This window comes from Denticeps clupeoides, chromosome 3 (genome assembly GCF_900700375.1).
Source record: "Denticeps clupeoides chromosome 3, fDenClu1.1, whole genome shotgun sequence".
Taxonomy (NCBI): Eukaryota; Metazoa; Chordata; class Actinopteri; order Clupeiformes; family Denticipitidae; genus Denticeps; species Denticeps clupeoides.
In genome coordinates this window covers 29,895,975-29,910,535 of record NC_041709.1, presented here as the reverse complement: position 1 = coordinate 29,910,535, position 14,561 = coordinate 29,895,975, and the positions used below count along the sequence as shown (strand labels likewise).

Below are 14,561 nucleotides of genomic sequence, written 5' to 3'. Positions count from 1 at the left end.
TGTGTGTGTGTGCCTGACCTGATTCAGTCGACAGACTTCTGGAGGACCTTGTTATTTTTGGAGACCCCCGCCCCACTCTTCCCTCAGCCGCTGTCCTTTACTGTGCTTCTCTTGGAGCTGTGTGGCGATGGTCCATTGGCTGTTAAAGCCGGTGATGTGGAGTGTGAGTGTGGAGAGGAATTTGGGGGGGATCTGACTAAATCTCCTCGGTGACCTGATCCAGAGAGATTCTGCTGGTTGGGCAGGACGTCACAGGACTGGATGACAGGTTACGTCCCAAGGTAAAGTAGATCCTGGCAGGATTCAGCCATTTGGATGGAGTAGCCAGAGTAAAAAAGCATCAAAGTGGCCAAAGAACCAGGACTTCAAATGCTTTGTTTAGGAAAATTTTTAGAAATGTTTTTTTCTCTCTCCGTGTGCTGTTATTCCAAGATGCAAGCACACTCACACCTCCTCACATACCTCCTCACTCCTCCTCAGATACATATTTTTTCTGTTTTTCTCTATTTTTGGATTATGGGACATGTCATTTCCACAAATTAACCATGACTTACAGAAACATCAGCATGACAAAGCATCAATGAGATTGAGAAAACAATACAAACGCCATTACACACACACACTGTATATATGGACTTTAATCTAGATGTGGTCATCATTTTTTTTAGTAATTGTCTAATAAAAACTATTGATTAGGATTAATTGGACCCTTTTTACAGACAGATGAAATATTTTACGTAATCCTACTTAATCTCATACCTGTTCCATGTTGGACGTACGTGGTGTGGCTCTCCTCTCGCTCCCCTGCTCTCACGGCTACACACCCCTTCCCCCAATCACGTGCACGCACACACACACACACACACACACACACAGATCTGTGGAGGGATAGCTGGAGCGTAGCACGGCCACTGTCTGCGCCTCGGGGGACTGTTTGTGTGCGTGCTGCAGTAGGCTAAAAAAAATACCCCAGCATGCCAATCTGCGTTCAGTAGGTGTAAGGAGCGCCCCGCCCCCCTACTATAAGTCTTCAACGTGTCCGAGGGGGTGGATGAAGTAGTGCCGGTGTACTTTTGCAGAAGAAGTGACGTTCTGATCATGAAAGTCCAGATCTCCAGATTTTCGTGTGTAGAAGGCCCTTGGTGTCCTGGATTAGACAGTGAAATGCAATAGAACAAATGCTACAGATGGTATACGTAGCTAACAATAAAAATAAAAAAGGTCAAACATCAGTAATTATGATTCTTGTAATCAGCACTGATGTACTGTAGCTGCAGAGAGGAGGCAGCTGCCAGACGCTGGAAGAGCAAAAACGGAAGAAGGGAGGATGGCGCTGACAGAGATGGAGGCACGGAGCAGAGATTATGCTCTAACGGTAATTACATTAGCGCCGTCTCATCCTGCCTGCCGCTCAGTGGCATTGTGGGTAATTGGGTTTCATAATGCACAACCAGCGACTGTAAACACACGGATCCTTACGTCCAATCGGAGGCTGAGATGAGCTGAGCTGAGGAAAGAAAGTGGCATGATTGGACGTCTTTCCCCCTCGCTCTTCCTCATTCCACATTTCCAGCTTTATGCCTCCAGCCCGCTTTTCCTCTCCGTCATTTGCTGTGGACAAACAGGGAGGCTTAATATGCTTCTGCAATAGATATAGCTAAATATATCTGTGTCTCATCACTTACATGATAACCCTGGCAAAAAATCCAAGTCGAGCCAACTTACCAAACAGCTTCTTTGAGTTTTAAAGCCAAATGCATATTTTTATATAAAACTTACATGCAGTTCCAACCACTAAATCTCTCTCTTTGATTGGCTGGAACTGTGTGTAAGTGTTTTGCACAATAGCCAGTGCACAGACGAAGACAAAATGCATCAGTTATTCAGTTAACATACTCTTCAATGCTACCATACCTCAGTTTCCATACTCAGTTAATGTAACCTGACACTTGTTCAGTTATAATGCAATAATTTTCCAGTTCATTTGTTGTTAAACTGGTCACGTTCCGTTATCATCGTAAGAGCTTTCTACATTTTAGAATTTTATAAATGATAGAACATTGGGACAAACTTCAGTATTGTGAATGTCTTATTAATAGTTGGATGGTAGTAGCCTAGTGGGTAACACATTCGCCTATGAACGAGAAGACCCAGGTTCAAATCCCACTTACTACCATTGTGTCCCTGAGCAAGACACTTAACCCTAAGTTGCTCCAGGGTGGGACTGTCACTGTATCTACTGATTGTAAGTCGCTCTGGAAAAGGGCGCCTGGTAAATATAATAGTTGTGGTGGGGACTACGACTTGAGACTGTGCACACCGGTCCATGAGTCTTGGATGAAATTGCAGAGGTGTTTGATCTGGGAGGGTTGAGCATGGACCCTGATATTCAGGCTTCTGTCTAGAGCCTAAACTCTAGATATAAATGATGGATGGACATCTGTCCTGTAGCCCTGCATCGCCGTTTCCTCTCAGCTCGCAGGCGCATCATCAACCGGAGTGGGCGGGGCCACACACACACAGAGCAGGTGAACTGCATTGTGTTCTAGGCACCCTATCCTGCGAGAGACAGAGAGCGTGTGTGTGCTGTTTATATTGCATCCATGAACCTCACATCTGTTTGCTGTTTTAAGAGGAGGTGCATTTCCACAGATGGTGCTGCACCAGCTCTCCACCGATGTCCCCTCCCCATGCCGAGGCCTTTCCACCTCGTTTAGGGGGGTCTGTTCCTCGGGGAAATCTCTCTTGTGCGACACAACACACATCTCTGCTGACTGCTGCATTCCCCTCGTTCTGAGCACATCAAATGAAGGAGCCATTTTGACCGCAGCGCGTGTCTGTGATCGTGATTTAACGTCTAACGCATGAAAGTCAGCAGGGTGGACTTTTTTTTTTTCCAATTTGCTGTCAAATCACCTTAAACATCCTTGAAACCTGCTGTAATTTGTGCTCTGGTTTTACACTAGACAAGCGCCCATGTTCCAGGCGGAGCTGTAAACTGTGCAGTTTCCATTGGATATTGACAAATTATTGATTTTTCTCTGAATCATTGAAAGGTTAGAAATCAGACGTACACACATTCATATTTGTCCAGCTGGCTTGATATTTAATATAATGGCAAATAATAGCTTTTTGGAGATTACAAGAGGGCACAATCAGATCGATAGGCTTTAATGAACTTGTTTGAATGTAGTGCTCCTGTGATCCTGAATACTGAGATCTCTACATATTTATTTCTCCGTGAAAAATGACATCCGCATCTTAAAAACTCCCAACAGCCGTCCTCTTCCGACCTTTATATCAAGAGGAATAATAATAAACTGGAACGGCATGCGAAGCAGCAGCGAAGGTTAATCGAGGGTCTCGCCTTGTTGCGCCACAGCACCAGGCCTGTTTTGAATTGGCCTATTTTGTGTGTGTGTGTGTGTGTGTGTGTGTGTTTTAATTATCGGCGGTTTGAAGCCAGTCGCCGCCTCAGCGAAAGCTCCTCTCCTGGAGCTCTCAATTACAGCCGGGTGGGAAACACAGCGGCCGTGCTAATCCTTAAATCCCTGCCTTGTCCACGCTGCCGCCGGAGACGTTGCGCTTTAAAAGCGCTCCTTTAGCCCAAATTGAATATATTAGCTGTTCTGCCGTTTAAAAAAAAAGTCAAACTGCCACTGCTGTTCCTTTCCCAGCGGCCGCTGGCAGACGTAACGATTTGCATTTCGGTCCCTGATGTTTCCAACATTTCTGCGGTTCACTGTGACAGCAGACAGCGGGATTCGTTTAGTCCGCATGTGTGTGACATGGTGTGTGACTTCACAGTTCTTCGCTTACAACCTGCATGACAAAAAGGCAGAAGGGCCCAACAAACCAAACCATAGTGTTCAGGAACATAATTCAAACGTTGCATAATGATTCCTGTAAGACTCTGACAAGGTGACCTTGGCAATGAGCGCGGGAGTCGCCGTTTTCCGGTGGGAGGCTGATAAAGAGCAGGGTCCTGTTGTCAAGGAGACCAGGGCTTCCACGGAACGTGCTGCGGCCCGGCTCATATTCCCTTACGCCAGCAGTAAAGCATTCCGTCTCAAGCATGGTGCAAATACATTTATTCAGTCCGACTGCCTCGTCACTTCATGTCCTTTCCTATCCCGATAAGGTTTATTCACGTCACTCACACCTGATTCCAGGAGAGTGGTGTTTTACATATCAAATTTAATATTGCGAGGCGCCTGGGAGCCATTTAAATAACAAGTTACAGAGGATGACATTCTGACAGCAACTGGGTCCAAAACCCTCCGATGTGGTGTTGAACAAATGTTCATTTTTTGTCTGCTTCCTAGGAGAGACTCATACATGACTGCAGCTTGCTTGTCACCATCAGTAACCCCTCCAGTCCGCAGGTTGCAGTGTTTGAGTTGTGATAACGTGTATAATCTCTGGCACATTAAGACTTGGCTCATTTGAGTGAAACACTGCAGCACAGCACACGAAATGTGTCCTCTGCTTTTAACCATCCCCCTTGGTGAGAAGTGGGAAGCCATGACAGGCGCCTGGGGAGCAGTGTGTGGGGACGTTGCACCTTCGGGATTTGAACCGGCAACCTTCCGATTATGGGTCTGTTTCCTTCCATACAGTCATGTATGAGTCTCTCCTAGGAAGCAGACACGAAATGAACATTTGTTCAACACCATCGGTGGGTTTTGGACCCAGTTGCGGGGCAGTGGTGGCCTGTAATCAGAAGGTTGCCAGTTCGAATCCCGATCCGCCAAGGTGCCACTGAGGTGCCACTGAGCAAAGCACCGTCCCCACACACTGCTCCCCGGGCACCTGTCATGGCTGCCCACTTCTCACTCAGGGTGATGGGTTAAATGCAGAGGACAAATTTCACTGTGTGCACCGTGTGCTGTGCTGCTGTGTATCACATCTGTGTACTCACTTTACCCGCTTGAATTGAGATGGTGATCATCACCTCGGAAACCTTGGTAAATAGTGGTCCTATTTCCGCAGATTTTGATTGGTCCCTTAACATGTCCCAATGATAAAAATCTTACAGGTGACAGGTGATCAGCCATGATTTTCCCTGAGGTTACCACGGCATTGGGGTGGTAACGAAGCCATAATCTCTGTGTTTGAGGCTGGAGGAAACGGTGCCACGGGACGAGGGCTTGAAAAGGCCTGACGACGGCGCTGAGCGCGTAACACTAGACGTCTGTTTAGCAGCAGATTAAGAGAGATTTCCCCGCTTTGTCAGGCTCTCCTGCTTGCAGATGATAAGGGAGACGGATTCGGGCTCCGCCTCCCTCTGTGACTCCCTGACCGGCTTCAGTCGACTGCATGTGTAATGGAGGTAATGTAGCATGCATTTTAGATGGCCAGGGAACCGCCGTCCTCTGCAGTGTGATGGTGTGTGTGTTTGTTTGTGTGTGTGTCGGTGGGTTTCAAATGGCACTGGTTTGTCATCAGAATCCACCCCGACCAGTGCGCTGCAGTACCAGCGTCTGTTGGAAACCAGTGACCCAGGCAGTCCATTCGGTTCACATTGAGATTTAATTGGATGGGGGGAGGGGTCGCCTGCACCCCAGCCTATCAGATGATCTGGAAACTGAGTCAGGTTATAGATATGGAGCCGCTGCAATGACGGAGCTCCATTCCAGCCATCAGCTTTGTTACCTGCCACCGTACAGTATAGAAATGTAAACAAAGGTGCCTGGTCGCCATAGCAACCTGTGCGCAAGGTTTGTGTGGAAAACAATCCGACCCCAGATGCTGAGTGGAAATAAGGGGTAGTCCAGCTCTGCAGGGAAGACCCAGATCAACCCGAGTAGGAGCTCAGCGCCTTCATTCCAGCAGTTAGATCATCTGCTCCTTTTATGTTCAAGTGATTTCATCTTATTCTTCTTACATCTTACCACCATTTACATACGGTCTCATGAGCAAAAGTGAAAGTGATTGTTTTTGTCATAAAGTCCATTGAGACATACTACATGAAGAATTAAATATTGCTGTCTTCGTGACACAAAGCAAGTACAGCACACGGTGACACAACAAAATATGTCCTCTGCATTTAACCCATCATGTCACGAAAGAAGCCCTTGCTCAAGGGGACCTCAGTGGCACCTTGACGGTTCAGGATTTGAACCCACGGCCTCCCGGTTTCAGGTCCGTTTCCTTACCCACTAGGCCAACCGACCTGACAAGGGGACAATTGCATCAACAAATTGAATTGTGAGTCAGCTGAATCAAGTCTGTATTGCTTGTGGCGGAGAGTTCAACTTTTCAAGTGCAAACATGAGAATCAGCCAATCAAACTGCTTCATTCTGATGCCAGCTAATCACGCAACCCTTTGTTTGGTTTAATATTGTTGAGGTTCCGTTGAGCATTAGCTGGTGTACATGTGAGTACCGGGTAATTGACCGTAGTGTTGGCCGCTAGCATCGCTGTATTTCAGAATACGCTGTATGTTTGGTAGTATTTATTTTTTACACAAACCATTTATTTCTTTTATTTCCCTGTTCCCTGGTCTCTTTTTCTCTATCTTTGTGTTTGGTGATGAGAAAGACAGAAAATTCTCACCCATGAAAATGAATGGGTGCACCTAATGCATAGATATTGCAAGAGGACTTGTGGTGTGTGTGTGTGTGTGTGTGTGTGTGTGTGTGTGTGTGTGTGTAAGCAATGGGAATGAAGATTTACATCGCCGCTGCTCTTTCTGCTTGGCTCCTCCACAAAGCCCCAGCGGGGGCTGCAGACCGAGCCGCCATCTGATATAGCGACTCCTCTATTGTACTCCTGAGGTCCTGATTGCAGAAGAGAGCAGAGAGAGAGAGAGATAAGGTCCGCATCACATCCATTTCCCTGAATGACCCAAACCCGAGTGGAGAGAGGATCAGGTGCGGCATTTGTCTTGTTAGCCAAATCCAGCCGTAAAAAATGCTTTTATCCTAAATATTGCATGAGGTTCCCATTAGAGCAGGTCCCATTAGAGCAGGTAGGGGACTAAATGTTCTGTGATGTGCTCTGATTTTCTGCACTGATTGCATAATAACTGCTTGCCCTAATCATTTTAATGGCTGGTGGAGCCGCCGGTGTATTCCTGGTTATCAAAGTTATGCAGATGATGCTCTATGTTTATTAGGCCCCTCGTCAGGATTAAGCCTGAACGGAGACGCTCTGCGTTCCCTCTCCTCAACGCCACCAAAATGTCTAGGGCTTGCTGTCTGAGTTTGGCTGTCTGACATGACACATCTCGCTTCTCACATCAGCGGCAGTTCCACGATGGCCAACACGTGCCCCCGGGCCAGGCGTCATGTTCTTACACGAGTTCCGATCTCTCCCACCAGCAGCATCACAGAGAGGATGAGAGGGAACAACTACGCTAAAATATTAGGTGTAAAAGATTACTTTTTTAAGTGCAGTGCAGCTCATTTTGTTTCATTGGCATCATCTGCGTAAGGAAAACCACAGTGTCAAAATAGCATTGGGCTGTTTTGTAGCTGGGCTACAGCAATGCATTGTGGGTCCCTGACCTTTCCTTATTTAGTCCCACTGCAGTCCAGAAACTGCAGGTTAGGTGAGTTTGTGCTGCTAAAGTGGGGTTAGATTCATACATATACACACACACATTTATAACATCCAGTGACACACGTGACATGCAAAAGCGAGAGAAAAAAAACTAGAATAAATCTTGGGGAAAAAAGACTTACAATATACAATATTTTTGGGAAAATATAGGATTGTAAGGTGACACTGAATAATAAATTAGCAGCAGTGTAAATTGTATAATATAAGCGGTATATATAAACCATGTTTTTGTTGAAATACCAGCATTTATATGAAATTTCTTTCCTGCCGCAACAAAGGAGTTTTTCTGGCTGTGGACCTGGCAGCATCACAGAGCCACTGTACTCTCTCAGAACATCCAAACACACATGCGAGCCATGTGGATCCAAGTTTCCCTGGTTGGGATTTGGACTAAAGTGGCCAAGGGAAGGAATGTTCTGAGAAATGTGTATTTTAGCCAAAAGGAAGGAAATATCATAAATAATACGTTTTTAAAAATCACATGAAAATCCATCTGCTGTTCCAATGTGTGAAAGTGATTCTCCAGCCCACTCAGGCAGAAGTTCAGAGGAGATGCGTCTGTCCGGCAGGACGGGCACCCAAGAAAAGTCCCCATTATTCTGGTGCCTCGTCTGGGAATTTCCTCAGCCTTAACCTCATTACTCATGATTTAATCACTGCAAAATATTTCTGAACGCCTCAGTCATGTCAGGCTTGGACTGGAGGCCTGCATGCCGGGCCTGATGTGGGTTTGGTTTGAGGCTAACCAGTACTCTTACGGCACAAGCCATTTATGGCGTGACTGTTTCAGTCCCAGATCGATGATTTAGGCATGAACAGAATTCGCTGTCAAGAGAGATTTGTACAGACAGGCTTTGATGGGCTGTTTATTTCCAGTATTGCAGAATATGTGTAACTGATTTTTAGATTTAGATCTGATGCTCTCAAATATATATATTCGTTGTTTAACTATACTTCCAGCTATAGTTAATATAGGCTGCATTTACATTTCAATTTTTTTATACAATAACAAAGGAACAGATTGTGCCTCGGCGTACATTTATTTCATGACAAACATCCCAGTCAGTAAGAGTTTGAAGAGGAAAGAGTGAGAAAATAAAATAAATTAGTGAATTCCACCTTTCCCCCCCTCATCTACTAAACTGTCCAGAGTAAGTAATGACACAAAGGCAAAAGTGTGTCTAATTTTATACGAAGATTGGCTGATACCTTTTCTGTTATGTACACTTACTTTAATCTCAATCGCCATTGGCAAGAATTGGTGACTCTAAATTGTCTCTATGTGTTTGTCCCTGCCTTCAGCACCCTTTTGTTCATTTTATTTTATATTAGGGTACAACACACATTTGTACATTTATTTCCTTTCACTTAATTTCAGTGATGATTTAATGTCATGATCTGCAGAGAAACAATGCCTCAACAACAAAGGTGCGGTTTAGGCGTAGATGTGCAAGGAGAAAAAAAAAAACCCGATATGTATCATGATAAATGGGTCACGATACTGTAAATTAGGGGTGTGTATTAACAAGCATATCACAATATGATATGTATCATGATAAATGGGTCACAAAACTGTAAATTAGGGGTGTGAATTGGCAAGGATCTTATGATATGATACGTGTACATGGGTCACGACTCATAAAACAGAGCTGAAATGCAAGATGCTGTGTATGATTTGGGTGAATCACATTAAAATAATACTTCAGACAAAACAACATATCTTTAAACTGAATTTTCACTTTTAACACAAAAACGTCACTATGATTTTAATAAAGGAGTTTGTTTGCAGTATCCAGTGTACTGTGATGTTTTGTGTCGATAAGCTTGTTGTACCGTATCTGGAGGGTTCCTTCTTAAATGAACTCATAAAATACCTGAATATTTCACAGAAGCGTGACATCTTCATCTGCAAATTGCGTTTGATGACAGGCGGTCTGTCATATTTTGCGATTTCACTCTGCCCCCAGCGGTACAGCGCCATCTACAGGAGTGGAGGTCATGGTCGCATGCTGACTCGCTTCTCACTAAAGTAAATGCTTGACACCACCACCTGGTGGACTTAATTTGTATACAAGAATATCGATATTTGGAGTCCCTGCATCGATACAGTAATACCACCTAAAATATCGCGATATATTGCTGCATCGATATTTTCGAACACCCCTATTCACCACTCTGTAGTCCGGGGTTGATAACATGTTTTACTGAATAATATAGAGGAACCGTTTCCTCTATATTATGATATAGTGATGATTGGAAATTTTTGATTATACCCCTGCGTATTTGAAGTGGAAGTGAAGTGATTCTCATTGTGACACAACGAAATGTGTCCTCTGCTTTTAACCATCACCCTTGGTGAGCAGTGGGCAACCATGACAGGCGCCCGGGGGGCAGTGTGTGGGGATGGTGCTTTGCTCAGTGGCACCCCAGTGGAACCTGACCGGAACAGGATTCGAACCAGCTACCTGATTACGGGTCCGTTTCCTTACCCGCTAGGCCACCACTGCCCCGTGTGGTCCCAGATGTGAGTTGTACGGGTGGCAAGCATCCCACTGTCTGCCATTTCTACTCGGTCCTTCAATGCACTGGAAAAAAGTGAACACTAAGTAATCTGTCACACCTAATATTTTATCATTGACGTAATGTAAATAATTTTTTTTTCTCTCAATACAGCAATCAAAAAATATTAGTTAGCTATTTTAAACGAGGACGAGGCTATCTAATTTATGTTCATGAGTAAATATATATTTTTTACTTACAACCAAACAATGTTCTACTGACAGTAGGTTGGTTTGGTTTATTCACATTACGGCAACGGTAAAATATTAGGTGTGAAAGATTACTTCAATTTTCAATTTTTAAAAGTTTAGCCAGTGTTCATTTTTTTCAGTGTGCAGGAGGAAGGACAGGAGGAAGGACAGGAGGGACGATGAAACTCGAAATGAAACTCGCAGAGAGACGCGCCGATAAGGATTTCTCTGTGTGTTGTGACTCACTCCCTCCATGTCGGAGACAAAGGGGTGATTTACGCACCGTGGGGGGCTTTTCCGTGCCCAGCCCAGCCCGCCGGTTTGGCTGATGTCCCGGACTGAAGCAAACTGCATTTGTGTTCAATGTGGATTATGTTTTTTTTTTTTTCAGCTAATCAAACTGCCCCTGACGGGGGATTAATGCACAGAAGGAAATTAGTGTACTCAGATTTTATAATATCATTATTATTCATTCGTTTTGGTGTATCAAATACTCTCTTAGTGGAATGAAGATATGCGGGCTGGTAGGATTTTTTTTTTTTTTACATTTATTTTATTACACCTGGATTGAATTACTGTCAGACAGCACGTTCCACGCAACTCGATCCATATCCGATTTTACAGCCCTTCCCCGGACAGTGGCACTACTTACAGAATGAGTCTCCGCTGAACGCCCTTTATTTGATCCTGTTTTTACAGGGGGCGCAGCTCGCCTGGCCTGGGTGGGATCACATTTCCTCTGAATTTGATATTTAGGGAGTGCCACTGTCCTGTGTGGTCACACTGTCCTTCAAACACCTTCTGCATCTGCAGATTGTGTCCTAAATGCTTGCTTCATGCAGACTTCATTCACACCCCTCACATTTGCATTATATGATCACCCGTATCGCCACTCCACCTAGATTCCCTCCAGATGGATTCTCCTACGTTATATTTTATTCAGGCTGATATATTTTCGTGTTTAACATGATATGGGTCACCATTAAACCCAGCCACAGAGGATGTGTGTGTCTGTGTGGGCCTCTGGCATAAAACATCCTGCAGACAGCCAGACCGGTTGTTCCGCTGTGACGACCCCTAATGGGGGAATCCGAAAGGTGACAGCAACAGCATGAAACGGGTGACCATTCAGTACAGTATGATTTATTGCAATACTGTATGTAAGGTGATGTATTGCATTTTTACATCTAAGAGCATACAAACGTCATGTGTATACAGATTAAGGCAAAAAAGTTTGCTTTAGGTCGACAAGCTCAGTACCAAAAATTAAGTCAGTAAACTATAATTTAAACTCTATATAGTTTTTTTAATAAAATATGTATAAGAGCAGAAGTATGGAGGTGGTCACCGCTGTTTATGAAGAACATCGCCACAGTGAGTGCTGTGGGGGAGGAGGCAGGGTTCCTGTGTTCCTGTTGGGGTCAGTGGGGTACAGGGGCAAAGTGAGTTGTTGTCATGGAGACCCCTGGCTGTGGGCATAAAGGTGCCAGTGGGGGCCAGTTTTATCAGGTTGTACGTGGTTAAGCACACACACGCACACACTCACACACACACTGTCCTGTCCTCAAGCTATGTCCAAACTAAAAAGTAGAGAATTCTTCTCTTTATGTCTGTAAGTGCATGTGCAAGGACATACCATGAAACAAACCAGAGGGTCACCACAGCCACCACCACCGTTACAACTACAGCTTCAGGGATCTTCAAATGGAACAGTAACATCATTATGGACATGTAATCTAGACCATGACACTGACTACATCCTGGACTTCTCCAACCCTACAACTGTAGGACTAATTATTATCCCCAACCCTGCACTGAAACCATTTGCAGGCTCACTCTACCCTGGAAGGGGGTCCCTCTCTGTATCACTCCTTCCCAAGGTTTCTTCCTTTCTTTTTTTCTCTCTCCTAGAGTTTTTTTTGTGTGGAGTTTTTCCTTGTGTGCAGAAGGGTCAAGTGTGGGGGGTGTCAACTGTAGGGCCTGTCAAAGCCCATTGAGACATACTGTATGTAATTTTGGGCTATATAAGAAATAAATGTTGTTGTTGTTGTGTAATCAGCATACAGAACATTCAGGCCGAACGTCCACCTTGGAACCTAGTTCCGTCTACCACCCTGCAGGGGACTTCAGTCACATGACAGTCTGGCCTACCAACTGACCCAGAAAGGAGGGATGAACCACACTTACTTTATATTCAAAAGCACAAAATCTGTTTTAATTCACAGTTTACAGTGACTGTTTCTGTTGTTGTACTGAGCATCTGAAGAGCAAATTTACAAAGTATGTAGTACATAGTTAATACATAGTTATTACTTCTCACAAGGAATACAAGTGTGTGTCTTTATGATATCAATCTTGTGGTTTTGGTCCTACAGTTATGTACATGCATGCATTAAATCTGGAAAAGAAGCGTCTGTGCGTTTGTCGTAGAATGGTGCACAGTGCTCATTTCTCAGAAAGAATTAAAGTGATGGTGATATTCCTGGATGTGAGCTGAGGAAACGGCAGCCTCCTGGAGAGAGAGAGAGAGAGAGAGGAATTTTAATGTAGTCTTGTTGTGTGGATGACAAGACTTCAGTTAGTCAGTGAGGCAGTAAGCAAATGCTGTGTCATAGATACACGCACACACAGCCAGATCCAGTGTGGTGCGGTATATTACAGTGTCGTACCTTTAGTACCTGATAATAGGTCTAGAGTGTTGTAGTTCTTTTCCCGAACTGTAAATAAAATGACATCATGACCTTCCTAGCGTCAGTGTTTGAATTAGATCTTGTCCACCCGTCATTGCTGTGCTTGTGAGTGAGGAAAGCGTGAACAGGCCATCATGTGCATAGCGCCATGTTCACAGTTTTTTATATATACACACACACCTTTTATTTATTTATTTTTAATCCCGTAAGACGTACAGTCTGCAGTGGGAAAAAAATGCTGAGAGGCTCTGAGCGCGGCTCGAAGCAGTGGAAATATGTGGTAAACGCACAACCCCAACGTAGTTCACATGAACACAAACAAGCATTCAGACCTGGTCACAGACTTCAGATGCACACGTTGCAGGGTGGGAGCCAGTTTCACCTGTCGGGGTGTTTGCATCTGTTGGCGCCTCGCTGGATCCGAGCGGGTCATCAGGTATAATGGTGTCACCTGACCTCTCCATCATCAGCCGCTGTGTTGGAAAAGATCTCGGCTTGCAGTTATGTTGATTGTGTGTGTGTGTGTGTGTGTGTGTGTGTGTGCACGCACTTGTGGTTAATCTAACTGCTTAGAAAGTATTTTTTTTCTGAACCAAAGCAGTGTTTCCATGCCAACATCTTTAACTGTTTAATGCTGAACTGAATCACACCCTGCCCTCCAATCAAACACCCTTCCTCATGTGGGGGAGGATAAAATGAGTGGAAAGAGGTGGAGGGGGTCAAAGAGTGAGAGTAAGAAATGAGGAGGGGGGTCGACCCCTGGGGACGGGAGCAGAAATCCTGACACCTGCCTTTCAAAGCACGTCCTTAAGACACGCCCAGCACCGCCCAGCTCCCTGTGAGAAATGCAAGGCTGGGGGAGGAGACGCAACACTTCACATCCACACAATGCAAAACCCGGGGAAAAGTGGGTCACTTGACAGGAAATTAAAAATAAAGGCTAACGAGGGGCAGCAACCCCTCAGGTTCACACACAAGCACAGTGAAATACACAGCAATTAAGATGCAATAGAAGCACATTCCTATTGAATTGCATTATGAACATTCTGTATTATTAAGGTAATAACACGTGCCGGGAATACCGCAAGATCTGTGCTCCAGATGTAGAATAAACCGATCGGCCTGGCCTGCTGTGTGTAATGAACAACCTGCACGGCTGGAACGGTGCGGCGTGATTGACGGGTCGGTGCGTGTGCCGGGGTTTTGCCTCAGGCACAGCGGAGACAGACAGACAGACAGACAGACACGAGGACGTTGTGCTGGAACGCGGCCCGGATTGGCTTTGGTAGCCGTGGGAACGGTGATGGGTCGATGGGATTCGGACGGACAGGTGAGAGTGAGCCTTCAGTGACGCTGCGCGATGAGTGTATTTCAGTGCAGGAAAGGAAACATGTATATGTGACTCTAAGTGTGTGTGTGTGTGTGTGTGTGTGTGTGTGTGTGTGTAATAGAGAGACTAAGTGTTCTGACCCAGTTAGCATCTAAGATCCACTGGGAGCCCTCCTGGGACAATCTCACGCTGAACGTTTCAGCTGGCACAGAAACTAGTGATAT

General features: G+C 45.0%; 1 protein-coding gene across 1 annotated transcript in view; it reads left to right on the top strand.

Moving 5' to 3' along the window:
• The window catches only part of bcr (BCR activator of RhoGEF and GTPase), a 72,421-nt gene that overhangs the window by 30,405 nt on the left and 27,455 nt on the right, over positions 1-14,561 (top strand). The window lies entirely within an intron of this gene.